The sequence below is a fragment of the Protomyctophum bolini genome (assembly GCF_963924005.1).
Source record: "Protomyctophum bolini genome assembly, chromosome: 15".
NCBI classification, from domain to species: Eukaryota; Metazoa; Chordata; class Actinopteri; order Myctophiformes; family Myctophidae; genus Protomyctophum; species Protomyctophum bolini.
The window spans coordinates 32939455-32950146 of NC_137876.1; the positions used below are offsets into that span (position 1 = coordinate 32939455).

The 10692-nt window shown below is 42.2% G+C and overlaps 1 protein-coding gene across 1 annotated transcript in view; it reads left to right on the forward strand.

Annotated features, from left to right (window-relative positions):
* Window positions 1–10692, forward strand: part of ptgr2 (prostaglandin reductase 2) — a 174759-nt gene that overhangs the window by 52038 nt on the left and 112029 nt on the right. The gene's annotated exons all lie outside the window — the stretch shown is intronic.

Genomic DNA, 10692 nt, shown 5'->3' on the forward strand with positions numbered 1-10692 from the left:
GTGTCCAGTAGCTCCACCAACACAGCCTCACTTGTGCTGCCCCCCCCCCCCCCCCCCCTGCCGTTTGTCTTTTTCTTTTCTTTTTTTCCACCACGCACATCATGAGGATGCACCCAGAACACTAATCATTTCAGTAAGTCACATCATGAGGATGCACTCAGAACACTAATCATTTCAGTAAGTCACATCATGAGGATGCACCCAGAACACTAATCATTTCAGTAAGTCACATCATGAGGATGCACCCAGAACACTAATCATTTCAGTAAGTCACATCATGAGGATGCACTCAGAACACTAATCATTTCAGTAAGTCACATCATGAGGATGCACCCAGAACACTAATCATTTCAGTAAGTCACATCATGAGGATGCACCCAGAACACTAATCATTTCAGTAAGTCACATCATGAGGATGCACCCAGAACACTAATCATTTCAGTAAGTCACATCATGAGGATGCACCCAGAACACTAATCATTTCAGTAAGTCACATCATGAGGATGCACCCAGAACACTAATCATTTCAGTGACAGTAAGTCACATCATGAGGATGCACCCAGACCACTAATCATTTCAGTAAGTCACATCATGAGGATGCACCCAGAACACTAATCATTTCAGTAAGTCACATCATGAGGATGCACCCAGAACACTAATCATTTCAGTAAGTCACATCATGAGGATGCACCCAGAACACTAATCATTTCAGTAAGTCACATCATGAGGATGCACCCAGAACACTAATCATTTCAGTAAGTCACATCATGAGGATGCACCCAGAACACTAATCATTTCAGTAAGTCACATCATGAGGATGCACCCAGAACACTAATCATTTCAGTAAGTCACAACCTGTGACATAGTTTGCGGGGCTATTGCCTCTATACAAAACAGTATCAAGCAAAAACAAAATTTCGGAAAATTAAACAGACTTGCACTGAACTGAGGGAAGTAACATTGGAAATGACACCCGCTTTTTCCTTACCATCTAGCCATTTGTCTTTAAATAAAACCACATTTGGTTGACACAAGTATCAGCTACGTGTTACTGATTATTGTGGATTTTATATTACTTTAATCCATTAAATAGTTGCTGCGCAACAGGATGATGAAACTGATCGTGCACAATGCACTGTGGCACAAATATAATAACTTCTTTGACTAGACAATTAAACACAATAAGCACAAGGAATTGACACTGCTGATTATAGTAAAATTCCAATCACAGAGATTTGTGGAGAATTCCGAGAGAACGAGACCTCTGAGCTGTGAATATTGTGCAACATGACTCAAGCCGAGGCAGCTCCAACTTAGGTCTCACCGTCTCAGAGTCAGGAGCGCATTCTTTTATCAAACAGAAACAGAGAATGTTTATTACTTGTGGATAAAGCATGGCATGGCAAGATGGAGCCCATAGTGTACTCCACACAGCAGCAGAAGAGCAGTCTCCGCCAGCCAAGGGGGGAGATAAACAAATGTCCAGACAATAAACTAATGCTGTGGTTGCCTATTCTATCATCCACTTTGGCTGTTGTTGGTTATGAGGTGTACCACTGTACAATATTAAAAGTCACTGGCAATTTGGGGGATTGCCATTGTAATTGGTGGACAAAATGGTTCATCATCCAGCAAGGAACAGAGGCAGGCAGGGGTCTCCTATAATCATAACCTCCTAATAACAGGATGGGACCTGTAAGCACCTCTCTGGGACAACAAGGCTTTGTTTTTCTATTGCACCACAGGCTCAAGTTGAGAGCTAGGGCCTAATTATAAACCAGTGGACCCTGCTCAGGGTGCACTGCAGGTTTTTCTTTACATGAAGTGGAACAAAATTGTTAAAACGCTAAATGTGGCTATAGACAAGTTTGACTTGGTCCCAAGCACTGCAGGGTAATTTTGTGTGGCAGGAACAGACAGCCTTTGTCTGACTCTGAGTCTGAGCTAAAGAAACTTTCCAATGTTGATCCTTCCTTTTTTTTTTATGAATTAATTCTGGACCCTAAAGTGCCATGCTGGAAAAGTCCTGTCACCATGACCAACGACCAAAGTTCCTATCAGAAAAAACAGGCAATGAGATGTCCGCTCTCTATGGTATTGATGACAAGCTTTTGACACCAACCCTGATTTCATGCATCTCTACATAGTAAAATTATCGCAAAGGATTTTGCATCCATCAATGTGTGTAGAAAGTACTACTTGTGACAAAATCCCTCTCTGCACCCCACTTTTGCTAAAAGTAGCTGCAGCTCTCCCAAGGTATTGTGTGCAAAACTATGTTTTGTGATCCAATCTTCACAGCGTGATCATCTGAGATACCATTTCTACATACAAACTGTGTAATTGAGGCTCACACGCTGTCAGCATTTGGCAGAACTAAATGAGTCGCTTGCTGAGAGGTGCAGTATAAAATGATGCTTACGCGGAGTGCGATTAGTAGACTACTGTTAACTTTGGCTGAGTCAGTCAGAGTCTTCTAGAGCAATTCATCACTGATCAAGGGTATTGAGTACTAATTACTTACCCTTTAACAACATGCCTCTGTAAAAAAAAAAAAAAAACCCTTGATTAATTGGACATTTGAACAGCTGGACAAAACAAAAAAGGACTTTCTGTGTGTAATCATACTAGAAGGTTAAACGTTGCAATAATGGGCCTTAATCATAATGGCTCCTCTGAGATTATATTGGATGGTTCAGTGAACTAGTAAGTAAGTATAAGTAAGTAAGTTCAGCGACCTTCAAATGCCCTTACATTCTATCATTAATTATAGTTATCAGCTTATAAATAAACAAAGTGTGATAATGGTCTACTAGCATGCCTTATAAGGAGCTGGGGCGAAACGTGAAACATGACACGGAACTCCGTGGAAGGGAAGATCACAGAGCTTGTGATATGCTGTAAAGTAAACCTTCTAGATCAAAACCTTGCCACCCCCACCCAACCCTCCTTCCACCAGGGCCCTCGTTGGGAACCACCATGCGCACCACACCCCTGGAGCAGCCGTTGGAAACAGCATGTCACATGTTCAGTTTCCCCTGCATAAGCTTTGTAAAACAAACAGTGTAGTAGAAAATAAAATGACAGATTTATAAGTAGTCTGACTAAAAATAGAGTCTTTCAGATTAGACATGGGAGCAGTCAGCGAGAGGGCAGGGGGGAACCTCCCTGGAGAAGCCTGCAAGACGTCTGCTGAGTGAAACAATATACAGTACCCACATCACTCAAAATGACATTAGATGGAATCTCAGACACACACAGCCCCAGTGGGTACTGTACATATGGAGCCCATAGTTACACGCCTGGATTGTGAGGCTTACCCTCCTGTACAGAAAACAAACAAGCAGGATGACTACCTAACATTAAATGCAGCCTCTATATATGAAACAACTTCATGGATCAACTCAAGGGTTCATCAGGAAGGATAAGAATTTGTCATGGCAATTATTCAAAACGGCAATCATTTACCATATAATACCATCCCTTTGTTTGCTCTGCAGAGGTTATGTGGAATGGGTTAACCCGATTAGCTCTTCTTCAAGTACTTCATATAAAGATCTGGCTGAATAACCGTCAACGAGTTGAGTTGTAGCAGCTCCAATATCCATTTTCCTTAAACATGTGGCACTCCGTTTACACACATATTTGCACTCAAAAGCTCTCAGTGAGCTTTTTTTGTGTTTTATCCTATTTCAACTTTATTTGTAGAGCACTTTAGAGGTACAAACTGATAACATTTGATAAAGCTTGAGAGCTTATTTCCACTGTAGTCCTTTGAGTGCAAGTGTGTGTGCGTGCGTGCGTGTAAAATATATTTATTGTTGTTAATAAAAAATGTCAATCACACATCAATATATAACTTAAAATACTCTCTTTACAATTACTGCCAGACTATCAATATCAAGTATTTTTTAGGAGACATGGTACTGAGACACAAAGACGGATTATAAATTGGCCCAGTCCTACTCAAGGTCAAGGTCTTGCCCAAAAGAACACAATACTTTAACCTCCCTCCCTCCCAGGCACTCAATCCCTGAAGTCTCCTGATAAGTGGAGTAGACACAGTTGTGTAGTTGTCAAGATAGTCACCATATTATCATGACAGGGTCCCAGCTAGGAATGTACATCTATTCTCACCACAGTTAAAACTAACAGTTAGGCTAGTATCTTTGTCTCTGAAGCAATCACCATCACCACACACTACAGTGTTTATGACGGGAACATTTGAATAATTAATTGTCTCCCTTTCTCTTGATCTCTCTCATACACACATGATGTAGGCACACCACACACATGCATTGCATTCCATACATAAACACCACGCACACAAGTCACGTGCCGTACGTGGGCACTTAGATGTTTAGAAATTCCTCGACTGTTTGTGGATTTTTTAAATGATGTCTCTCTACACTTAAACACAGGTCCCAAAACCCCACAATCTGCCTTAAATTATCTGGTAGCCTCTCTAGTCTCTCATACTTGTGCCCGCTGGCTGAAAAGGATCAGCAAGCAGTGCTCTCAGGCTGGCTGTTATGTGGGCTCCTCAGAGCAAACGCTATGTAGAGTGTCACATGGCTCACGTGGATTATGCCTGCATTTGCATCTGTGAAGTCAGAATGCGAGAATGTCCGTTGGGAGGATGGGGTGGTGGAAGGAAACAGGAGGGAGGGAGGAAGGAAACAAAAGCGGAGAAGCTGGATTGTCACTGTCTGGGAGCCGAGGGAGATTTGGCACCTGTTAGGCCCCTGGCCCATATGGATTATATAATGGCTACTGGGGTGAGGAGTGTCTGGGGGCAGGTGTGCTAGGAATTCATAAACTTAAATTATACATGTCACATGTATACATATGACTAAGTATAAATTAAACCAGCATCTCTCTGTGCCAAAGTCCTGTATAACTAAGTTGGTAGAGCAGCATGTTAATACCGCATAGCATAGCGTAACTCGGAACTCCATACTGTCCATATAGTGTAAACTAACTTGAAATATTCCTTCTTTGCAACTGCAATTGGATCCTTTTCCAGAAGGGCATCGGATAAGACACATTCCATTTTCATGGTCACATGGTATTAGTGAGTGGGGGGCTTTTCATTCAAGTGAGGCCCAGGACAAAAAAGATAAAAGATGCTATAGGAACTGAATAGGTATTCAGCAGATGGTATATGATGTTATTTATCAAGAACATTGTCCTATTCTAACTACAACAGATATTACAAAATACTAATACGCCTCTGGAACAAAACAAAAAAAGACTGGCACAAGACTCTTATTCTGTCTGATGTAGCTCTACTGGAGCAGCAGTGAACCCTGTGTTCTGTCTGATGTACAGTAGCTCTACTGGAGCAGCAGTGAACCCTGTGTTCTGTCTGATGTACAGTAGCTCTACTGGAGCAGCAGTGAACCCTGTGTTCTGTCTGATGTAGCTCTACTGGAGCAGCAGTGAACCCTGTGTTCTGTCTGATGTAGCTCTACTGGAGCAGCAGTGAACCCTGTGTTCTGTCTGATGTAGCTCTACTGGAGCAGCAATGAACCCTGTGTTCTGTCTGATGTAGCTCTACTGGAGCAGCAGTGAACCCTGTGTTCTGTCTGATGTAGCTCTACTGGAGCAGCAATGAACCCTGTGTTCTGTCTGATGTACAGTAGCTCTACTGGAGCAGCAATGAACCCTGTGTTCTGTCTGATGTACAGTAGCTCTACTGGAGCAGCAGTGAACCCTGTGTTCTGTCTGATGTAGCTCTACTGGAGCAGCAGTGAACCCTGTGTTCTGTCTGATGTAGCTCTACTGGAGCAGCAGTGAACCCTGTGTTCATTTATCATTTGTTCTGTCAGTGTTTGAAACAGTCATCAGATCAAAAGTGAAGTAAATGGCTGTAAGAGAAAATCATGTGAAATATAATTGAAATGTAAAGTGGGAACGGCACTCTCAATCATAGACATATATAAAGGCTAGGTGGTTCAAGGCCAGGCCTGGGGCTACAGTACAGTACAGTATGTTCTATGGCAGCTCAAACAAAAATAGTCATAACTCACTCAAATCTTGACAGATTTACAAACGGGTTGGTTTATTACAAACGGGTTGGTTTATTACGAACGTTATCAACGTGGCTATGATTCAGGATGTTTATCTGCTTAATGTTATGCCTTTCTTATATATAGCTATGCTCTCAATGTCGTGGATCTGCCCATGGATCTGCCATTCCTTATACCAGCATCAAGAAACACAGAGCAGCATACTGCTACCAGTATCCATCCTCATCATCCTCAGATCTCATCATCCATTTTGCACACTCTTTGTAAGTGTAAACTGAAAAAGTGTGTTTTTGCTAACTTTGTATTCATCGTACTCTTTTTCAACAACTACAGCCGCACAAAAGTGTGTTTTAACTCAGAGTTAGACCTCTGAGTAATATGTCTACTAACAGGAATCGTGTGATCACCACTTTCTTTTCCCCCTATCTCTGTGTGAGCACTGTGTGCAGTGAACCGAGGACTACAGAAAACGATGGCTCTTCAGTCTCAATACCCTGCCCCTGTATGTCTGTCTTTATAGGGCATTTGACCTTCCCTTAGCTTGCACTGGGCCCGATTCTGATATCTCCGCAGCTGAATTGGCAGCAAACGTGCAACCACAGCAAACCGTTAGAGGTGAAAAGTAAAGGCCTCGTCGGAACAGACATGGTTATCGCTGAGGGAGGCAGACAGCCCCTAACCCTAACCCCTACAGTCAAATATATATTATTTATATATAAAATGTATATACAAATATATTGAAATGTTTCCTGGCAACATGATGTTCCTACAGTATGTTACTAAAGAACATTCTGTTCTGCTACTACTATACCAGTCAGAATTGCATTGAAAAACATGGCTGTGTACACTGGGTGACTTAATGGTTCAAGTAATGGCCCAGTGATGAAAACATCACGTGTTTGAACAAATATGTGTCCACTAATAGTCGCATAATAAATTGCCCATGATCAAGACCCTTAAACCCTATGAGGTTGCATCCCCCACCAAATGCCTAAAAATGAACAATAAACTACACACGACATTCCTCCCTAAATAGAGCCTCGGCAGTATAGTCTGCCCACTGCCCAGTTGACGGTTAGACGTAACAGGTATTTAAAACAGTGAGCTAAGCAGAGATAAAGAGGAAATGGTCAAAGGCATGTAGCCGGTGCCTAATCAGGCGGGACACTCACACACAGCTGTGGGAAATAACAGAAGAATGTGTCCGTTGCTGTACAACCAGAACCTGCACTTTGTCACCAAGCAGACAGACAGCAGCACCAATGTGTGAAAGAATGACCTCAGTGACACGTACACTCACAAGACCCTATGGTAAGATCCAGCACACTGCTCGGGGGAACAACTGATAGTCATGTCAAAAGTACAGACGCAACTGGTTCATTACTTTAATTAGGCAATAGATGTGAAAATCATCAAGTAATGTGGCTGGAATTTATTAATTCATGATACTCCCTAAAGTCTATCTACTCTGTGTGGGTAAATAAATGGTCTAAATGCCAAGACGCAAGAGGAGGCAGTCTATAAGAAAGAGGATCTACACCAGCCATGTTTCAATGTCTCGCTTTTCCCTACAAATTCCTACTGGTCACTCATTGTGAAAGGGCGCATTGTCACTCAACTAAACACTGCCTACTCGTGTGAGGAAAAAGGGAAAAGGAAAGTGGGTGTACGTGTGCCCCCGGAAAGTATTCTACTGGCCGTCTGAGTGCTCTCCCGTCTGAGTTGGTTGTGAGTGACCGCAGGAAGGTCCAGAGAGAGTAAGGGCAGATTCAACAGTAGATCCCATAGCCGAGGGCAGTCATGTTGTGATAGGCTACTTGGTTTTTGGGACACAACATTGTCCACCTTTTGTAGTAACACAAATTTGTAAGGTACAGAACACTGAAATCCTTAACACAGAAACCTAAATATAACTTCAGTAAAACTATACCTAAACCTAACCTTAACCCTGAACCTCAGTAAAACTATGCTTGTCCGGGAGCCAATTAGACACAAGGTCTATCCTAGAACGTTGGTGGGATTCATAATCACGCCTCATCATAGGGTATCTTACCCGCATGATGAATTTGTGTATGAGTTCACCATGAAATAAGTATTAATTAAGTTGAGGAGCATAACTTTTGTATGTCTGTAAAATATTGCATAACTTTTGTAGGTCTGTAAAGTATGGGATGTAACAATAAAAGTATTTTTGAATCTTGAAATGACCTATTCTGTGAAAGGTTGAAAGAAATAGCATATATTCCAATGACTCATGCATGTGCTGCAGTTTTTTGTCCAGACAAGCAATCATGGGCAGACAAGAAAAGTTTGAAGAACTTAAAGAAGATCTGGTGAATCCGAGTAAACAACAGTATGGCTGAAATGTGGTAAAGAAATGCCTACACTTGGTAACAAGGAGGTTTTTCCGGGTGTGATACAGGCATTTAAAGGAGTGGCTCTTCAGCTGCTCCATCCCTCCAGCTCTGCCTTCCTCAGACATAAAGTATGCCTGCAATGCCTTTGCTTATAGACGATGCCGACTAAGGCCAAGTCAGACAAATGGACCTCCCTGAGCTCCCTCCCTTTCAGAAATTAAGAATATACTCCAACTTCCATCATACCGATTCTGTGCTCTACAGCCTGGCACCAGTCTATAGTACTCTAGTCAATAATAAATAGAGTCTGTTGTACCAGCTGAGCCGGACTCATGGTTCTACCAGGCATCATCAAGATGTTCCAGCAAGGAGATGGAAACACATGACAGATGTAGTCACTACGACCACAAATGTCCCAAGAAACTAGCCACCGAGTTTGCTGCGCTCTGGGAGAACACAGCAGCTGAATTCTTTGTTTTGATTAGGTGTGGAGTGGTGCTCGTTTGAACCACGGCTAGAAGGCCAACCAATCAGATTGCTTCCTCGAAACGACCTGTATAATATGGATGTGAAAATGACCATGGCAATGGACATAATAAGAGCTGCTGTGTTACAAGAGGTGAACAAGGCAATGATATAAATTAAACATTGGCTTCATTACATCATCAACTGCTAGACACGTATAGAGAACTCAACTCACACACACAAACATGCATGTGAGCGTGTCGTGCACACACAACTAAAATACTACTCAAACTAGAAATGCACTCTGTCAAGCTGCCAACTTGCACTTTGCACACAAGTTGGCCATTAACTCCATATTCTAGACCACACAACGTGCAAGGATGTCTTGCCTACAGTATGTACAGTATATTCTCTTTCCCATTGTAAAATGCAAACTTCTTTGGCAGATGGACAAATAGAAACAGACAGTATCAGCATCCATGCACTTAAGTTATGTCAAATCAATTTAATTTGCCATAAGCAGACAATCAAGTCATTGAAACATCTAAATCCTGTTCAAGATATCCTCTACAATGGCTTCTACATGTTTTAAGTGTCCTATATATAAGTTTGAAACTCAAATTGTCGCTCGGCCAATCAGGGTTTGTGTATTTTTGGTGGCGTCGCTCGGCCAATCAGGGATTGTGTATTTTTGGTGGTGTCGCTCGGCCAATCAGAGCGCTGCGTATGTCGGTGTATGTCCGTATGTTGGTGCCGTCGGCCAAATCAGCCAATCAGGAACCACCGTGTTTACATAAACATACATAGTTACGTCATCAGTCAATCCCTGATTGGCAGAGCGTGTCACCAAAAATTCACAATCCCCGATTGGCCGAAGGAGTCACGGACATACGATGGAGTCTCTCTCTCGAGGGGCGTATAGCAAATCCTGCTAACTTCTCCCTAAATCTCTCTTTATATAGAGTTCGACTGGGCGCTTATCAAGTTGTCACAATGGCATACGGTACCCCTCGTTTATACCCATATAAGGGGTTCCTACATTAACCTGATGTCAGCACTAGATATCTCCGTTGTCTCAATATATGGAACACACACACACACACACACACACACACAAACACACGTTTTATCAGCATCCTTGTGTATTTACAGCCTCTGTCATATCCTATATCAACCCCTGTCCTGTATATAATCATACATACATACATTATTCTCAAAGACCAAACAAATTATGGTACAGTATGCTTTGTAAAATGGTGTCAAATGAGTCTCACACACACACACACACACACACGATTTTACCTGAGATGCTGCTGCAAGGAGCACAGTCAAAAGGACATTGGCGACTTGACGTAAGGAGCTTTTGGAAGTCGTGTCCACACTGTTGCTCGAGTATCTCTGTGACAATGCCATGACCAGGGACTAGGGAGCCAGGGACCATGGTGGTGGTGGACAAGGCCTCTAGTCTCCCTAATAGCAGACGTCACGTGAACGATGTACCAACGTCCATTAAACCACTGATCATGAACAGCAACAGCATAATAAATCCTGCTAGTATAAACTGATACAAACAAAGACATTATCGAAACGCACACACACACACACACACACACACACACACACACACACACACACACACACTTTTTTAATACGAAAATGGTTGCTGTAGTTCAGTGCTTTTTCATATCAAAGACCCTCAAATTGATATAGGCCTAGACTATATTTGGGCTGGACTACTTTCTTTGAAATGTACCTGTACCCATTATATAAACTGTTAATAACATTTTCAATTAATCAATCAATCCACTCCCTGCTGTAGTCTGAGTTAACCATAGACC